This window comes from Macrosteles quadrilineatus, unplaced genomic scaffold (genome assembly GCF_028750875.1).
Source record: "Macrosteles quadrilineatus isolate MER2022 unplaced genomic scaffold, UCM_ALF_1.0 Scaffold_1__1_contigs__length_201487025, whole genome shotgun sequence".
Classification (NCBI taxonomy): Eukaryota; Metazoa; Arthropoda; class Insecta; order Hemiptera; family Cicadellidae; genus Macrosteles; species Macrosteles quadrilineatus.
In genome coordinates, this window is record NW_026542594.1 from 95,425,904 (window position 1) to 95,442,593 (window position 16,690).

Sequence of the window (16,690 nt, forward strand, 5' to 3'; positions counted from 1 at the left end):
ACATTTCGATACTGACCGTAGGCTTTGCCCCTTTGGATTTAAAAGCTCTGAGGTGAACATTTTAAAAGTAAATATTGATAGGTCTCCATGGCTGCGATGAGAACACTAACAATGTTTGTTTACATATGTTTTGACATTTCAATGTAAACAAGAAGAACTGCTAAACTGCATTATTTTACAATTAAGGGGATATGGCACTGAAATAATGAATATTTTTTAAAAAAAGTTATTTTTTAAATGTGTCTATTATTTATTATTTATAATGCTAAAAATAAGAAAAATTTGTCAAAAATTAAAAAAAATATTTTTTTTTGTGCTTGGGCTATATTCTGAAAAATACGGAGAATATTTTTTAAAAATCCGGTCATTGACTTATTTTAGTAATAATATTAATAATTATCATTATTATTAATATTAATAATATAATAAATAAGTAATAATTACATATTAATATAATAAATAATAATAAAATGATTTCATAAACAAAAAATTGATCCATAACTCAACAATAAGTATCACCATGGTTACACTGCCAAGTGTGACTTTAGCGTGCGATTCCCGCTAATCAGTTTTTTAACGTTTTCAACTACTAAATTTGATATATCTTCAAAACGGTTTATGCTACATGATTCAAATTTTTACCAAGTGTTTAGAATGTTATTATCTAAATAATTAGGTAGAATTGTAAATGTATGTCAATTCCAAAGTGAAAAAAGATTTTTTTGTTTCCACAGAAAACCAATTTATTTATTTTAAATTACAAAATGACCCATAAAAAAGTAATAAAAAAAGATACTGTTATAATTCTACCTAAATATTTAGAGGGTATTATTCCCTGCAAGCTGATGGTTTAATTATTAAAATCCAATAATTAGAACTGAAGTTATATCGAATTTAGTTAATTACCTAAAAAAACAAAAAAAAATATATTTAGGATGTACTTAACGAAAAAATTTACTTTTAACAATGTTCATACCTATTCTTATGAATATAAAACACATGGTATAAGTTTGAAAGACCTAGTGATAATGTTAAGGAAGTTAGCATTTTCGGTGCCATATCCCCTTAATTTCAGACAGCTGATACTATGTCAATGATTATAGAAAAAAATTCTATAACCTTTGCTGTATCAACTCCGGCTTTGATTTGGATTTTTTAAAGCGTCTAAGTTATGAAAATAATGCTATTGATATGTTTTCATGGAAACAGTATGAAAATTACAATGTATATATGTTGGTATGAATTTGGAGGCTACTTTAAATAAATCCTAACTGCTTAACATGTGTTATATTAACTTAACATAACTTGCACATCACATTGTTTTGTATATGCATGTTTAGGTAAATTAAGTTATTGTGTTTTGCTAAACCTATGCTTTAATTTAACTAAAGAATATCATCAATAACTAAATTGTACGTCGTTGATTTTTGTTTTCTAAAATCTGTTTTAGGGCCTATATGTGTAACTATATTTAATTATCAAATGGTAATACAAAATACTCTTATTTTATCTTAACACAGCTTTCAGTTCACATTTACTTTATTTGATACTTTTATTATTTGTGTTTTGCCACACCACTGATTAAATTAATCCAAGGAAAATATCATAAAACTAAGCAGTACACAGTGCTCTTTTGTTTCTAATATTAATGAAATATCTGTTACTATAATTACTTAATGGTAAGTGTGAAAATGTAAAGGCAATGGACGATGGAACTGATTAAAAGAACTGGTTTAAGATGTTTGTTAATATTTTTGTAGAGTAGAATCAGAGATGCAATGAAACATGTACTGTATTTGCTATTACATTTTTTAGTCCTTGATGCTTTGATAATCTTATTAGTTTTGTCTGCTGTCTTTAATGCTAAATTATTTGTTTAACATTTTTTATAGTACCTCTAGATATAGTTTCTTTAATAGGCCTATTTCAAAAGACTGTATTTATAAGGCACAGCAATATTTCTAAAGCTTATAACAGCTGACTTAGTTTTGCTAATGATTTATTGTGAGTGAAGAAACTGAAGATGGAAGAATTAATGTGTGATTTAATATAAAGAAGAGTGAAATAAAAAAAATGTTCATTTACATTTAATAATTAGTATTTTTGCAACTTCCAAATTGAAATTTAAAATGTCAATAATAAATTAAAAGATATGTTATTAACTATTAAGGGAGATGAAGGTAAATCATGTATGTCAAAGTTTTATTCAAAGATTTGGTCAGTTTTTCTCATATCAGCCTACACAAGATTTAAAATTAATCAAACCCAAAATGGTGGTATCCACTACTTACCAGATTTAAAAGTCATAACTTAAACGTATCTATTAAGGCTATAAAAGTTGAATTTTGTTTCTAAAAGCGTTGGCGGATGTGTAACTATTATATGCAACAGATGTAAAGATTAAAATATTTCTATTTTGTGTCCTCTTCCCGTTGCAAAGCACGGGTAGAACAGCTAGTAAAACATAAAATTCATGCCTACAATAATGAACAAATTTTAGTTTAATTATTACGAAGTTCAAAGAGCCAATGATAACGGGTTTAGTCCAATTGAGCTATTGTTAACATCTTTAATAAAATAAATATTTATAATTTAAACAGGTTAATGTAGTCAGCTAAATAATTGGATCACCAGGATTTTAAACCCCCCCCCCCCCCGGGCAAAACTGGTGTCACTATGATGTAGCAACCTGAGCGACAAGTTTGTCCGAGTGCGGATTTTACTCCCCTTGATATGGGAGTCTGATGAAAATAGACAGAGTATGATACTTTGATAAGTAACAAAAGTTATAATTTTACCTCCTGCCCATTACTACCTATAATATAATAATAACGTTTCAGAATTATGTGTATGTACGGCCCGGAATTTCGCCCCCGTAATCTTACCCCACGTATTATCCCAGCTTCTAATAACTTCTCAACATGTGTTTGAAATGAAATGAAATTTAAATGCTTCTTTATTGAGGTTGACTTAAGACCTCATGATTGTTTCTTACAGTTCCTTAATAATTTCTTACCTCTATAATAATAAATAATAATAATAGGCCTAGTAATGCGAAAATTTGCTGTACATTGCAGTGCCTTGTATACGCTGCAAACTATTTGAGCGAAAAACTTATATCCAATACATTAATATAATGTCTTTTACAAATAGATAATCTAAATGCATTTTATTAGTTTTCAAAATAAGTCATGTATTATAAACATCTATAATTTAAATAAAAACATTGTTTTCTTTTTTTCTTTTTGTTGTTTGTTAATTATATACGATTATGAGCTAGTATGTTTTTATTTGTGTGTGTATAATGAGAGTATCATGGAAGTTGTTAGTTATTGGCCGGGTTGGTAACTCCGTGTTGAAATAATCCGTGTTGATAATGATGATAATAATAATAATAATAATAATAATAATAATAATAATTCAACTCGTTTATTATCTTGCATGCGAAAATCTTCTGTACACTGCAGTGGCTGATATACCTTTCTAGCTGCAAGCTAATTGAGGGGTAAACTTATACCCATTGCATTATTATTTGCAATGCCTTTTATAAATACATATACAGGGTGTCTGGTCATCAGTGTAACAAAAAATTGTTGGTTTATGTACAAAGTAAAAGAAGTGTGATGATTCATATAAGAGGTTCCAAGTTTAAAAATTAGCTTCCCAAAGAATTATTTAAAGTTTAAAAAATACCGTAACCATGTTTTTAAACACAATACAGCGATTTTTTGAGTTACCTGTAAATGGATTTGAGTAGATTATGTCGTTTTCGAATTCTACATTAAATTTTGAAAAAGAATAATAGAAAATGATGGAGGCTAAATAGTAAAAACTCCATTGTAAATAGTTCCATAGATAAAAATTAATGTCTACGATAAAAGTTAAAAAATTAGTCTATTGCATTTTTCTACACCCTGTATACAAGAAGGTAGCGAAATGTGTTGAAAGCTGTGCCAGATTATAAGCTTTCCAACCATATGCTACACTATTGAGGTTTAGATCTGCTTATGTTTGTTTTAGTGTTTTGAATACGAAATAGTAAATCGGTCCCGGGTCCAGGTCTTACCATGAAACCTACGGCAATACAGTAGCTTATTCCTAATGGGAAATACGCTAAAATGATGCTACTGACCCAAACGTAAATATTTTTTTACATTGCTTAAAAAATGCAACTGTCAAAACCATTATGTTAGTTACGTCATTTGGTTATGTTTATGATCCATACCGCTTTCTGTTCTAACATTCATGCCCGCGCAACACATGTATTAAAAACGGCTGTTTTTGCTGCAGCATGGCGGAAAATTGTGGACCCCCTAAATAAAACATTTCTCAGTTTTATTCCATACTATTTTGTAGAACTTAAAAAGCAATGATGTATATAATGAAGCATTGTTGTCCGTCTGATAGTTTGGAGAAAATAAAAAAAACTGTAAATTTTCCCATGTTGTATCAAAGGCTGTATTAATGACAACAAATAAACTGTCGTAGTTTGCTTGTTTAGGGATACATTTTGATCCATTTTGGTTAATTTGTTTACTTAGTTAATACCTAAGTTATTTCCATTTCGAAAAAAAACACATTTATTTTCTTACCTTCCCTGTAGCGGCCCTAATACAGTATTGTTATCTAAATAGGAATTTAAATAACAATTTTATTTTATTCCATTGTTATTTAATTAGACAATTTTAAGGTAGTTTTTTTTGGGGTAAAATGGAAATTGGCTCAGTCTGTATGTTTACTGGGGTGGGGGTATTTATTGTTATAAATATGGTTTTATAGTTTTAAAGTAGTCACTTAACGTGTTATTCTCATATTGATGTAAGGGATTCAATTCACTAAATAAGGTGTTTTCAATCTCGTATTTATAATTTTGAGATTGAGTTTCGTGGTTGAGCGTTTCTGTTTTTTGACATCATAGTTATGACGATATGTTTCCAAAAGTTTGAAAAACGAGATTGTTTTATATATTTTAATAACTTTTGGATTTCTATAAACGAGTGAACCTAATAAGTTTTCTATGCTGAAGGGAGATAAGATACTGGGTCGTACGAATTGTTTTGCTGGCCTGAAAGTAAATTTCCAGGAGTGTGAAATTACGAATCGTATCGGTTTGCTTGTCGAAAGGCAAATTTCCAGGGTGGCAAAAACCCGGGTCATACATTTGAGCTTAACTGCTGAACTTATTAGCGGGGTAAAATTCCATGGGGCAAGACTCCCTCCGACTCTTGGTTTTATTTGTTTTGATTAAAGTTTACTACCGTGATTTAATTTCACCTTTTATTTATTTTATCATTTAATTACCTTCAACTCATATTGTGCATCTCAAGTCCTCACGGGCGGAATTTTAACTCCCTTGACTGTGACGTCAACTTTTCCCAGATGGAAAAATTACAATGGGGTAAAATTCCGCTACAGTACCCCAGATTATTTCATGTACATCTTTAATACCTTACTTATCTGTGTAATAGCTTAATGTTGATTACAAGGAGTTGGCTTAAAACTGTATGTAAATCAAAGCATATTAGTTTGAATACACAACAATGCTTAGTTGCCAAAACTCTTCGAAATAACATTCATTTACAATTTAGCTACAGTGGAATTAATTTCCGAGGAAGTTAAACGTGAAACTCATAACACTAATGTGGTTGGTCGTGGCACGTCAAAGTTGGGCTAAACATCACATTCCTGGGGCTTAGCCAGTCCACATGTTGTTAACTGATGTTTAGGATACCTGTGTTATGTTATTACTTCCAGTGCACTACAGTACGAGTGGCCGGGCTAGAGCAGAGCATCGAAGTATATGTTATATACTTCGATGGAGCAGAGGTGTCAAGAGACAACTAACTGAACGCGTGCGATACATCAATGTACTTTATATTTTGCTACCATGCTGACATCTTATAAATACAACTAAGATGCTCTATTTAGTAAAGTGTAATGTAATCACCATTAGATGCTCTCACGAGTCCATTACATTTTTTTGAAATCCACACTTAACATATAGTCTGGGCGTCAGCTAGGGGGACCTGGAAATTTGGGTGGACAAAGGTTTTTTGACTGATTCTGATTCAGTTCTTTGCGCTGATTACGAATCTGCCGGGTGCCACCTTGGCACCCTTGGGCAAACGCTGCCATATTGGAAAAATGGCGGCCAAAATTGGTTTTTCGATAAATACTCGAAAACGGTTAGTTTTAGAGATATTTATGTGGAGACATAAAATGTAGAGCGTAAAATTCTACACAAAAACGATATCTGCACATTTTCTTGTAAACCTAACGGTTTAAGCACAATTTTGTGAAATTGAAGTTATTATTAACATAAAGTTGTAATTTAGTGTCAATGCCAATGACATATTACATTTAATCTTAAAAATAACAGAATTATATTATGCAATACACATTTTTACAAGTAACCTTTGTTATAAATAGTTCTTATTATTGCCTTCAAAGGCCACCCCCCCTCCCCCCACCTACCACACTTGCCCCTTACCAAATACACTGCACATTCTCGTATTGCCTCAATCTGCAGGTACAGCGAGAATCTCCCGGTTTATTTTAAGCAACTATTACAGCACATTACTTTATAGTTACTTATTGGTGTGATAAAAAAAGAAAAATGCATGTACAGTTACAAATTTATATTTAAGTTAAATTAAATAATGAAGTTACATACTACTGAGAAACCATGAAAATACTGTCAAAGACTTATATGTCATTGTAAGAAATGTCTTCTTCCTGAAGCAGCTCATTTCTTATTCTAGTTTGTTGGTTCAGACACTCTTTGCCATAGCATTTGCAAAATATTGTGCAAGGCAGTTTCCCAGAACAAGAACACTTGGTAGATGAACAAGGTTTTTGAGAACTACAGTTGCACTTTATAATGTTTAGGACTTCAGCTGGAGCAACCTCAATGCCTTTGGGCAAGGCGATGGGTTTCAAACTCTTCATCTTTTCGTCTTTTTCCCATCCGAACATTGTAGGATCGATGTTAGGAGGGTCAGAATCATCAACTGAATGCAAAATGCATTACCTGAAGATGGGCTCGTTTCATATTCTCAATAAATGCCTCCGTTGTAGGGGGAAGTGACTTAAGGGGTGGAGCAGTAGTTCTAATGCTGCCAGTCCTCCTTGCCCAAACAGCAACACGAACATCAGACATAGTGGTTGCAGTCCTTACTCCATAACAGGCTGCTATTAGCGTAGTTCCTTCCTTTACAATCTGCTCTGTACTAGCTCCGTCTTTACCAAAACTGTCAAAAGATATTTCATTCAGGTTCTTTAGAACAGTAGCTTTACCTAGGCCATACAAATAAGGCACAGTGTCGCAACCAGATATCGCATGCGCACATAATAGTTTAGGAATAACCAATTCATGGGTTTGAACAGTTTTCCCAATATCGATCGTTTGTCTCTCGTGTTTGGTAGATGTTTGGTACAGTTCACATGTCATTATTTTCATTTTATAATAGTGACAGAGTAAAAGAAATACATCTGTATCGTCACATATTACCATTATTCGCTTAGTGTCAGGTAGCTTTGCAGCACTAACCTGTTGAACGATTATTACATCAGCCTCCTCGTGCGTTGATTTTAAATGAGTCAGTGGAATAACGGTACCCTGGCATATTGACAATGGTACTGGGTCTCTACCAGTTACATTCAATTGGTGGTTCAATTTAGCAACCCTGCATTTTGTAACAATTTCTTGGCAAAGTAGATCAATAAGTTGGACCTTGTTGTTCTCATTGTTAAGAACCACATTCTTTGGAGGGAGAACTGTGTTCAAATGAAGTTGGAAGTTCTTACATACACCTTTCTTTCTTGATTGTCTTGTTGCAGATTTAATGCTAAAATCAAAATACCTATCAAAGACAAGTATACATTGCTATGTTCAAGGTACTGGTATATATAGTCATAAATGTTGCTTATCAAGTCTTGAACAGTGCCTGAAGATGGCCAATTGACAACCCACATTATCGCACACCCGTCAATTACTACAACATCTGCAGGGTTGATTAATCTAGTAGAAGTCAGGCAAGCAAGCTTTTCTTTTAACACGCTTTTTTTACCACATGTTCGCATGTTTCCGTTGTTTTCAAACATACTACACGGGACTGGTGAAAGCTCGTAGCGCAAAACTTGTTCAATTGATAGGTCGCGTGATAAGAGCAATGCACTTACACGGCTGTAGATAAGAGCAGTGTCAAATACAACAGTTTCGCCGATTTTAACCCCATTTTTCATAGATTGCATTGTTATAACTTTGTGTTTCAAAGGCGTGTAAAAACCATCTGGTAAACTTTCTTTGAAATCTTTTAGTCCTATTTCACCCAATTCCAAGGCATTGTCCACATTAACCTTATCTGGTGCAATAGATCCAGTGACAATGTTGACTAGTCCGTTGGGATGTTCATCCGAGTGAAGAGGGTGAATACACGTTTGTAGTTTGTTACGTATTTTCTGTCGATCCTCTAAGTCTGATTTAATTCTAGACTTGTTTTCTTCCTTGTGTTGAGTTGCGTCATTGTGTTGCTACTACTTTTTAAATCACCAACACCTTTTACTAATTGGCTTACTGTGTGAAGGCTAAGGGCCCAAGTGTTTACTGTTTTTGGTTGTGTTGTTATACCAATCAAACCACCTGCACCTTTCCCGTATCTCATATAAGTTGTCTCTATGAACATATCAGACCACATGCCGTTCCAAATCCCTTTTTGATGCCTCATTACAAAATTTCCATTTTCCATCATATTTCTATGAAGGTCTTTTGGTAAACTTGACATTTGGTTTACATATACGACAGCAGACCGCAAATAATTCCAATGGCCTGCACTGTAGAAATACTTCAGCATTGACTCAGCAGCCCAAAGATGCAAAGGCCAATTTCCTTCTCTTTCTGCTCTAATGAACAGCATCATAATGAATACTGGCTTAATAAGGCAATCATACCACAAACGTGTTGTTTTACTTTGGATAGCTCTTTCATCCAAAACTTTGATTAAGTCTTCATAACTTTCCACAGAATCTGTTTCAAGAATAGATCGCAACGTTTCTTCAGCTACGAGCCTGAGAGCTCTGACGTTCTGAGGAAACCTCTTCCCTAGTAACATTTGGTTTACTCCTCCAAATGCTGACTGCATTATCTCCACTAGACCTGTTTCCCCCATCAGTTTGCCAACACATCCAACAAATGACATTAGCATGTGCATGCCACCTAATCTGGGGACAAAATTTTTGAACTGGGAAGGATATGCCCATTGGATTCCCACAGTTACTTTGTATATTTGTTGGTCATTAGTAAACACTGTATATTCTTGACCAGTCAAGCCAGTTAATCTTTTAACCTCGTACATTGATGTTATTACAGTGTCTGGATCAGATGGGGTCATGTCAATAAGAGGTGTGTAAATAGCATTTGTTTGAGGCATTACTTGACAGTGTGTTAGGCGTTTTTCTCTTGTGTTGTAACCACTGTATTCCGGTGTCTCAAGTGGATTTAACGTAATTGACTTTAAAAAGCTGAAATCTGATTGACTGCCTTCCCAAACAGAAAATGCCTGTGATGCAAGAAATGCTAATGATTGCACAGTTTTTAAGCTTGCAGATTTTGGCATTGGAGGTTTTTTAGGACCTTTATATCTATAGATCTTTACAGGGTTGCCCAGAGTGTCCTTCATAGATTTATTACTTAACCTTGGTATATCTGGATTGGTATTAGAGTTGTCACTTGATGTTTCAACTTGAGTCATAAGTAGAGCCATGCTGTGGGTTTGGCGCAAGCAATTCTGTGTAGATAAGGATGTGTCAAAATTGTCACCAACAGCTTGCACAAATCCATCTTTGCAGTCTCTTAAACCCCTTAACATTGGATTTTTACTAGCTGCAGCAGCCGCTGATGCTTTAAACCGCCGAGCTTCACTGTATGTACATGTTACACCAAATTTGTGTAGTTCATTTATCAGTTTCTTCTTATTTAGCAGTAATGATAATGATATTTGAAGTGTGGTGCTTTGTTTAGTCAATATAGAAGAAACAATATTACCTATCATCAAGGAAGGTAGACCGGTTATACCAAGCTCTTTTAAAAATGACAATGTCTTGCTGATATTAGATTCAACGGTATCATAATTTAATTTGGTTTCATAACTGTCTCTGTTAACTGTGCGTGATACAGTTTCTGATTCAATTTTCTTCACTACGTTTCCAAAACTACATTCTTCGTCTTCGTCAGATAATGTCAGTTTCATCGCAAATGGCATTTGATTTTTAAAAGCAACGATGTTAGCATTTCCAGGAGAAGATAACACAATCAAGCTAGGTCCAACTAAATCTGTAATTTTTTTTACCAGAGTTTTACGTGTTATGTTTGACCCCCCCTGGCATTTATATAAATCAAAAAGCTCTATTGAGTTCCAAACGCGTGATGGGTCTTCTTTCATTATATTTATAATTGATTTCAAAATTGTATCTTCACAACTAAGATTTGTGTTTGTGTAGCTTTTTGGTCTTTGTTTTTGGTGCAAAAAAGCATTATGGCAATCCCTATGATAACGTGCATCAGCTGCATGTAGATCTCCAATAACGCCATTGATTCTAACTTTAATTTTATTGGAAAAATCATCTTGCCTTAACTCACACTTTTCTAAAATTAATTGTTGTAGAGTGGGCTTGTTCGGTCTATCAACAGTTCGGATTTGAGAATATGGCCGCCATCGGTCGGGATGTTTGGGATCAATTTCCAAACATTTTTCTCCACAGTACAGGCAATTTAGTTTAAAATCAAAGCTCTGTATATCTGACCTTTTCAAACGCTTAGGTGGTGGAGGAACTACGGACGGGCTAATGTTTTTAACTGCACGCTGTATGTGGGTCTTTGACGTGTATGAGGAAACACAAGATTTATGAAAATAAACGGGTACATTTTCATCCAAGTTTGTGAACAAATTATCTTGTCGTTCAGTACTAGCTGATTTTATTGATCGGACTCTTACAGGGCCTCCACTTATTAACTGTCCATTTTTTCCGCAGTTAAAAAGGCAAGACTCTTCCCTTTGAGGTAAATTTTCATCCTCTAATGCACTTCTATTTTCTGTCATTATCGTACGGTTTTCAATTCATTGTTCCAATCTAGAACATAACACATCAATTAGCGTTAATAAAGTTTAATTAACATGTTGTTTAAACATTTAATAACATTTTTAAAGACGTTTTACAAACATATACTGTGCCGGATCTAGGGGTTTTTCGTCGGGGTTGGCGTTATTGGGGGGAGGGGGGGAGCAAAGGTAAAGTTTCGCCACACCATACTATGTATACTTTTAAATAGAAAATCATTCGGTATAATAATCGATATGTTTTTATTTTCCAATTTCAGGTATATGCCTATAATAATAAATAATGTATCATAATGGAACCTAACATTATTAACTAATATTACTATGCTAACTAATATTACAGCTTGCCAATTAAATACCTAAAAGAGTAAAAAGTAAGTAGTATTATCATTGTATTTATCTAGGCCTATAGCTAGAACAGCCTATGCAGTTGACAGGTAAAGCACGGTTATAAGCACGGTAAAGAAATGACATGATGCATTAACATAAAAGTCTAATTTTAAGATAACTTACCTTAGTAATTTCGAACCAAAGTATCCATTATATCCAATATCCAACTACCGGCACATATAAACTTGTACACCAAGCAAACTATCACAACTGTATTAGACACTTTATTGTAGACTGATTGCGCCACTGCACCCGCCAGTGACTCACGCAGACAGAAATAGCATCAAGAGGCCACGGGGGTGGGTTACTGAGGGGTGCTGGTTGGCAGTAACAAATTACTTTTAATAAAGGTTACTTGTACAAATGTGTATTACATAATATAATTCTGTTTTTTTGAAGAACGAATGTAATATGTCATTGGAATTGACACTAAATTACAACTTTATGTTAATAATAACCTCTATTTAAAAAAATTGTGCTTAAACCGTGAGGTTTACAAAAAAATGTGCAGATATCATTTTTGTGTAAAATTTTACGCTCTACATTTTATGTCTCCACATAAATATTTCTAAAACTAACCGTTTTCGAGTATTTATCGAAAAACTAATTTTGGCCGCCATTTTTCCAATATGGCGGCGTTTGCCCAAGGGTGCCAAGGTGGCACCCGGCAGATTCGTAATCAGCGCAAAAAACTGAATCAGAATCAATCAAAAAACCTTTGTCCACCCAAATTTCCAGGTCATCGTGAATTACAATGGGTCGACGCCCAGACTAATAAGAAACTTAAGCTAAACTCCGATTATTGAAAGTGGCTGACGGATTGGTCGTGCGGCAACCGAGTTTAATAGTCAGGTTGCTTAGGGCTTTAGTTTACGAATACCGTTACGTGGCGGATAAAAGAACCAAATTTGGCATGAAGGTACCTTAGATGCCTTACTAATAGATTTTAGTCTAGCAGCCCTTATGAATTCTTAACAATTTCCATGCACGGCACCAAAATCCAAAATGACCGACAAAACGTTCAAAAATCACGTTTGAATATATGAGGGACCACTACTACAAATAACAAAAATCAACTAGATTATTGTGATGTTGCGTTGATTGGGTAGTTTAACCGTATTTAATTCAATATTCCTACCGCATACACGGTAAACGTCATAAACAGCTGTTTTTCATTTTTTGACACGTAGTTAATGTTGCGTTCTATTTTGGAGTTTGTTGATGTTATGTGTTATGTTTTGCAGTATACCGATAAGATTACTACTGTTTTCAGCTAATATTTTTGATTTGTATATTCTTTTCCTACAGTTACGTAACAATGTACATGTTCTCTCACTGATTTGAGAAAGCAAAGTGGCCAATTCGCTCATCAGTGAGACAATGTTAACATTGTCTCACTCTAATTACTTTGTCTCACTCCAGATTTGCAACGTGAAGGCACGAAATAGTGAGCGCGTAACATGCAGGCAACGTCGTATGCGCGCGAAATATGTTGGCAGCACTGGCTGTAAATCAGCTGGTCAGCTGTTGTACTGTTGTATTTGTCACTTCACATTAAATGTTATATTAAAAGTTCACTTCTGTGTAAAAATAGGTTATGTTTCTTCACAAATTTATTTGTTTTATGGTAACTGTAGGAAAAGTATAATGTGCAACTCGAGTTCAAAGTACAATTGCCTCACTCGAGAAACCATTCCTCACTCGCCTACGGCTCGTGAGTAAGGATTTCTCTCGAGTGAGTCAATTGCTCACTTTTCTCACTAGTTGCACAAATAACTATTCTTCTATTTCATATGACATTGTGGACAAAAATTATATCACATAACTCATGTAACATATCAGTTAATCTCTTAAAGTTAACGAATCGGTACAATCCATCAGAAAAGGCAATATTGCAATCCGTATTCACTGCTTGTTCGTATTGATAAAATTGCATAAATACCCCCGCCGCAGCAAACCTGCCGACTAAGCGAATATCCATTTGTCTTAATTGATTTTCAATTAAATATATTTTAATAACATTAGGTTTAACCAGTACCTGGTTTGCTGCAACAAGGAAACTAATAAAGTGTGTTTTTTCGTAAAATATTGATAGCTTAGTACAAAATAAATAAATTTGATCAAAATACAAAATATATTCATAAACAAGCAAACTACAACATTTGACCATATTCTCCATAAGCATAACATTGGAATTTTAAATTTACAATTTTTTAATTTTCTCCGCTGCTATTAACCGAACAAAAATACTTTTATATACTAAATTAATTGTTTTTTTAAGCTCTTTAAAAAGGTCTAAAGAGAAATTGGGAAATTTTGTGTTTTGAGGGTCAAGAGTGAGAAAAACCAATTTTTACCCCATAAAACCCACCGTAAAGCCCCGTTCCCATGGTCCGATCATGCTGGTTCGCGAACTCATTCAAGTTTATCCCGCTTTACACCTTTAAACCAAATTTCATCAAAATCGGACAAAAATTACTCAAGTTATCGCGTTCACGGACGTATATATATATATATAAGTCTATATATATATATATACATATATAAAAATTTGAACGAATGGTGTTTTTGGCCTCTGGGAACATCAAAATGAAAAAGTAAATCGGTCCCGGGTCTAGGTCTTACCGTGCCACCTACGGTAATAGCTACTTCCCAATAGGGAAATTCGCTAAAAGTCAGTTTTTTTATCTTTAAATAATAGATTTTGTAGTCCCAAAATCACTTAATACCAAACTTTTCAAAAAATCCTTCCTCTGGATGTCGAGAAAAATTTTGCAAACAAACAGGCATTACTTGTATTAGAGTTTAATACTATAGGATACTAATCTTTCCAGAGTGTCCCAAATTTTACCAGGTTATTCAAGAGCCCAAGGCTACCAAAAAATTTAACATAACATGTGTCCTATCTCAATCCGTTATATCTCAACAAACTATACTTCAAACGTGGTACATGTTTTCTTCTTCGTGACGTTCTCCAGTCCAGTGAGCTGAAAACCCTACTGGACTGAGAATGTTTTAGGACTTCGTCCTCTTCAGCCAGAGATCGTACATTTATTACATCTAAGACCTCTGTATGGAATATCAAGTTTCTACTTTGTACCATTTTAATACGGTGGCCATTTGTTTTTTTCAAGCTTAATATCACTACATGAATATACATATTATATACTAGCAGAGTACCCGTCCTTCGTACGGAGTTGGCATATAAGTTTAAATTGCTTATTGCAGTTATACTCAAGCTTTGCGTTTGCAATGGGGGAGGACAAAGTTTGATACAATTTGCACCTTTAAATTGACGGTATACTATGGTATTACACATCTACCATAACCATAATGTTCTACCTCTTCACCTAAACAATAAAGACAAATAAAGTATTACAAATTTAAATACCCCCACCGCAGCAAACCTGCAGACTAAGCGAATTTCCATTTGACTTATTGGATTTACACTGAAATGTCTACTTAAAAATATAACATTTATTCCCTATTTAAAAAGAATTAGTTTAACAAGTACTTAGGTTTGCTGCATCAAGGAGGGTAACACTTTTTTTGTAAAATGTTAATAGTTAGTAAGAAATAAAAACATTTTCCAAATTTCATCAAAATATGTTCATAAACAAGCAAACTACACCATTTTACTTATTCTCCATAGGAATAACACGGGAATTTTAAATTTACAATTTTTTGGAATTTTTTCCGTAATCATTAGGCGCATAATAACGCTTCAATATAACTAATTAAATTATTTGTTTTTTAAGCTCTACAAAATGATTTGGAAAGAAATTGATAAATTTGATGTTTTTTGGGTAAAAAATGGGAAAACCTATTTTTATTCCATAAAACCCATCATGGGGGTATGGGTAAACCCCCGTTCCCATGGTCCGATCATGCTGGATCGCGAACTCGTTCGAATAAACGTAGGTTTACACGTTTGTACTAAATTTCATCAAAATCGGATCATTTATACTCGAGTTATCGTGCTAACGGACATATATATATATATTTGAACGGATGGTGTTTTTGGCCTCTAGGGACCTCAAAATGAAAAAAATCGGTCCCGCGTCCAGGTCTTACCATGAGTACTACGGTAATAGCTTATTCCCTATATGGGAAATTCGCTAAAAATCACAAATTATTCATTACATTAAAAACATAAACATAACTGTAAACAATCCTACTTTGACAGTTCTCATTGCGTATCACAGTTGTTTGTTGCTGATTAGTTCAAATATAGCTGTTTACATAAATGCAAAAAAAAATATAGTGCTGCACCCTGTTGGTAAATTTATAACTTTTTAATGCTTTTTAATCACCTTGCTAGGGGGGTTCCCGTGTGCATTTTATGTATAGAAAAACACCCTAAGGGATCATGTAGGTACTATGTGGGTTATCATTTTTCACGTGGGTGCCAGCTTGGCAGAGTGGGCATAACCTCAGAATCCGCCATTTTAAAAATGGCGGCGGCATTTATTACATGAAACTCATTGGGAGCTTATATCTCGAAAACGGTAATATATAGCGAGTTACTTTTAATACAAAAAATGTTGCTTACACAATAAGGAACAACTTTTGTATTTACAAAAATGCCCTAAATATAACTATTTAGGAGTAGTTGAGCAATTTATGTTAATTTGACCTATAAATTTTTACTCTGTTAGACAAAAAAATTCTAATATCTTTAAAAAAAAAACTGTTTTTTTTTAAATTTGGCACATAGCACTAATTGCTCTTTACATCTACGGTCTAAATATCCCCGTCGCAGCAAACCTGCAGAATCAGCACACATTTACCTGGCTGCATTTCTACTAAAATATTAAAATTGACGGATTGATTTCCTATTTAAATGACATTGATTTGTAATGAGTACTTAAGTTTGTTGCTTCAGGGAAGGTATTGAGGTGTTTTTTATATATTTTTATTGAAATAATGATAGCTTAGTATGAATGAAACAAAATTTTGAAATTTGACTATAATATATCCATAAACAAGCAAACTAAAACAGTTTATTTATTCTCGATAAGAATAACATGGGAGTTTTAAATTTAAATTTTTTTAAATTATCTCCATAACCTTTGGGCATACAACGCTTCAATATACAAAGTTATTTCTTTTTTGAGGTCTACAAAATGGTTTCGTTCATTATAAAATTTCGTGTTTTTAGGGTTTAAAATCGGAAAAATCCTTTT

General features: G+C 33.6%; 1 protein-coding gene across 1 annotated transcript in view; it reads left to right on the plus strand.

The window, feature by feature from the left end:
• Window positions 1-16,690, plus strand: part of LOC128990791 (sodium-dependent dopamine transporter) — a 118,038-nt gene that overhangs the window by 58,199 nt on the left and 43,149 nt on the right. The window lies entirely within an intron of this gene.